Source organism: Manis javanica, chromosome 11 (assembly GCF_040802235.1).
Source record: "Manis javanica isolate MJ-LG chromosome 11, MJ_LKY, whole genome shotgun sequence".
In the NCBI taxonomy this organism is placed as follows: domain Eukaryota; kingdom Metazoa; phylum Chordata; class Mammalia; order Pholidota; family Manidae; genus Manis; species Manis javanica.
Window position 1 is genome coordinate 63,991,042 of NC_133166.1, and position 3,970 is coordinate 63,995,011.

Genomic DNA, 3,970 nt, shown 5'->3' on the forward strand with positions numbered 1-3,970 from the left:
CATTGCACAAGGCTTCCCTTTTCTTCATATCCTTGCCAGCATTTGCAATCTCTTTTTGATAATAGCCATTCTGACAGGTGTGAGGTGATACCTCCCTGTGGTTTTGATTTGCATTTCCCTGATGGTTTGTGATGTTGGTCACGTGTCTTCTCTCCACCTTCAAGTGGGACAGTTAGGTTTCCTTCCCTCCAGGGTGCTGAGGACCCTGATTCTATCCAAGGAATAATTACAAAAACTATCACCCTTTATTATAAACCAGGCCCTAAGTCCTTTACCTTCAACTGTAACAGCTATGCTAGGAGATGTTCTACAGAGGAAGAAACTGAGGCTCAGAGAAATGAAATGATTAGTTCCAGGTTCCACGGCCCATAGGTGTATCCTGTCTGATGGTGAGGCTCCAGCTCTTATTCATGGCACCAAACTGACCAGCACCACTCTCGACCCAAGGGTGCATTTTGTGACCAGGAAAGGCAGCTTCCCATGTCATTTCCTATACCAATAATGAGTGATGAAGAGTGGGATAGGTAGGGGTTCAGCTCGTAAAAGCCTCTTCCCCAGCCCAGCCCCCACCCTAGGTAGTGACTTTGTTCTTTTACCCCAATCTTTTCAAATAATACCAGTAATAATTCCAACAGGTGCCACCTGTTTAGTGCTTACCAGAGAGGCCTGGTGCCTTACATGTGTCATTTCTCCTAACCCTCATGGTAATGATAGGCAGTGGACACAGTCAATCGGCACATTTTACAGAGGAGGAAACCAAAGCTTAGAGAGGCTAAGCAGAGCTAGGTAGTGAATACAGGCAGCCTTCGCTCAGAATTTCAGCTCAGCTTCATTTAACCTTCATCAAACACTTCCTCTGCAGTTACTATGTGTGCTGTATTCAATACACGGTTTCACTGAATCCTCACAATGTCCCTGAGAGGCAAGTTTATTGTTATCCCATTTCATGGATGAGGCCATTGAAGTTCCCCAAGATTAAATGGCTTACCCCCAAATGTGTAATTGATGTGGCAGAGCTGGAGCTTGAACATAGCTCTGTCTGAGGTCTAAACCCCTGGCCTCCACCTCTTCTGTCTACATAGGAGGAGCTCCCAGTGACCTTCCTCATGCTGGGACTAAAGAGGAGGGGCTCTAGGGACAGGGAAGGCAGCTACGTAGAGAAGACAGAGGGAGAGCCTCCTTTCAAAGCAACCCAAAGGAACCAGTTATTTCCACCAAACTGCCCCTGATTAAAAATAGAGCCTGCAAGCCTGGCTGCCCAGCAGCGGAGCCAAGATCAGAAACCACTTCCAGCAAGCTTGGGTCTTTTAGGTCATTTATCTGTCTGCATTTTTCATCATTTGCCATTGATTGTAAGGGTGCTTCCCAAGAGCCCCTCTGGTGCCCACCTGGCAGGGTAGCTGGCTCTTTGCCTCCCTCATCCCTAGGGTTCTCTTCCTTTCCTGTAAGGCATCCTGGCACCAGCTGCCCTCTCAGTGGCCTCTAAACCTGGATCCTCCATTATCGTAAGTGCCTGGGCTGAGGGGCCGTTGTGACCCTCTGCTCCCCACTCACATCGCAAGACATGACAGCTGTGGAAAGTTCTGGAGCAAGAGGGCCTCAACACAAACGTGACTCCTGCCTGGCTCCCTTGCACCTCCATCCCCAATCCATACCCTGAGCCTCCCTGCCCCAGGGTGTTAACCTCTAAGGATTGCATCCTCCAAGCTCCGTTACTCTCTTGATTGTGGAATGGAAGGTACTGGCAGGAAATGAGAGAGTAGGAGGAGAGGAGTTTGGGGTATTTCCTCCGAGGTCTTGGCTGTGTCCCTCTACAGTGGCAGCTCCTGTGGGCAGCCCCTCCCATGCTCCAGGCCTTGCCAGGCTCTCTGCACTGGCACCTTCAGGCTGGGAGCAATGCGTCCTTCTGTTACTGGTTTGTGGTCACCTCAGCAATCCCTTAGCCCTGGTCCACACCTCTGTAAAGCCCCTTCATTAAGTCTTCATCCAAATCCTAGCTGATATGATTTCTATTTCCTTTCGAAGACCCCAAGTGATCCACAGGAACTCCTGCCTTCATGAAGTGTAAATCACAGACAGAAATAAAGCTTTTCATGGTAAAGCTGCCAGGGACCCAGGAGAGACTCACTGTTACTCCTGGTCAGGGGACACAAGCCATGTTCCTCCTACCACACACCTTAGGTGGAATGTCTTCAATCTCCCTCTCTCTTTTTCTATCTCTTTTCAGATAAACAGAGTCTCTGTTTTAGTAACACTTTTGATAGCTGCTTTGTATGGAAAGGTCTGAGTCTAAATTGGTACTCCTGGATGGAAGTGGCAGAATCTCCTGATGGGAGAATGCGCTTGGGTCACAAAGCTCCCCACTGGGGCTATAGCCATTCACTGTCCCTGCCCAAGGTATGACTTCAGGCAACTCCACCACAGGCCTCATAGAGGTCTCATTGGCATGCTTCACCTGCAAGTGACACAAAGACCAATGAAAGCAGCTTGAATAATAGGAAATTCATTACCTCACTTAACAAGATACCTGGAATTAGAGGTTGTAGAGTTGGCAAATTCAGCAGCTCAGTGGAGGTAGGGCCCTCAGTTGGATTCTCAATTATCCTCTTCACTTTCCCCTCATGGTGATAAGATGGCTGCCACAGCTCCACACAGAACACCAAGATCTAAAGTAGGAAGATCCTGTAGTAGACAAGACAGCTACTGTAACAAGACCCCAAATAGCAGTAGATTTAATAAAATAGAAGTCTATTTTCCTATCCCATTCCAGCCCCAAACCAGTTCAGGGTTAACATGACAGAAGTGATATTGAGGGCTAGACTTCTCTATCTTGTTGCCTTTATCTTCAAGGATGGGGATGGCTCTTTATTATGTAAGCATTTTAGTCATCAAGAAGGAGGAAGAGAGGGGAAAGAGAACATGCCTCTCCTCTTACAGGCACAGGCACAGAAACTGTACATCACTTATATGGTTGGTTAGAACTTGATCATGTGGCCACACCCAGCTGCAAGGGATGCTGGGAAATGCAATAGTTGGCTGGATATGTGCCTAGCTAAAAATTCCTCCTAGACAGAGAAAGGGCAAAACAGATATCTGGGGACAAAAAGCTATCTCTTCACATGCCCTATCTCATTCCGCCTTTGAATAACCAAGAAAACTCTTCCAGACAACTCTTCTACCTCCTGTTAGATTGTCCCTTACATTTTATTCACCAAGGTTAATGCTGGGCCAGTTCCCTATCTGCAAGGATGGCTGGCTGGGATTCAGGTTCTCCCAGGGAAAAAAAAGAGCAAGAATGGCTGTTGAGTGGTCAACTCAACTCGTACAATCTATGCCCTTCTTTTTCTTTTTCCTCTTTTTTTTCTGTCTTTTTTCTTTTCTTTTCTTCCTTTCCTCCTTTCTTTTTTTTCTGTGGCACCAACAGAAACTGGCTCTGCTTAGCTAGGCCAACATAAAGAAGGAATGAACAAGCACACAGTGAGAAGGGCTGCAATGTTGTTCAATCTCAGGGACTGAAAGCAGAAAATCAAATGTCCCAAGACTGTATTTGCTCTCTGCAGGCTGTACTCAGTCCCTTTCCTTACAGACTGAGTTCTCCACAGTCAGGAACACATCCAACAAGATCCACATCTCAGAGTTCCATTATCAGGCAGGAATACTTCTATTCCAATTTGAAAACCTGTGGAAGCACCCTGATTGGCCAAACTGGGATCTAATATCCATCCTCTGGCCAGTTAGCTGTGATTTAAGGGTGGAGTGATGTGAGAACAGGGCAACCCTTCCTCAAAGCAGGACATGGGAATTGGGAGAGCATAGAACTCCCAGAAAGAAGAGCCTGGGCAGATAAAATGATAAGTGAGCACTTCCTTTCTTTACTAAGACTGGACAGTGAGCATGGTGAAATGGCTTTTGGGAGTGAGGATAGTGAGGTGGGATATCAGGATTCTAGAAAACTGCTGAGGTCCCAGGA

The 3,970-nt window shown here is 47.0% G+C and overlaps 1 long non-coding RNA gene across 1 annotated transcript in view; it reads right to left on the reverse strand.

Annotated features, from left to right (window-relative positions):
• Nucleotides 1–3,147, reverse strand: part of LOC118968054 (uncharacterized) — a 53,810-nt gene extending 50,663 nt beyond the window's left edge. Inside the window, exon 1 of the long non-coding RNA XR_005055436.2 lies at nt 2,528–3,147. This is a non-coding gene — a long non-coding RNA (uncharacterized lncRNA). The remainder of the gene's footprint in view (nt 1–2,527) is intronic.
• Nucleotides 3,148–3,970: the final 823 nt, after the last annotated feature.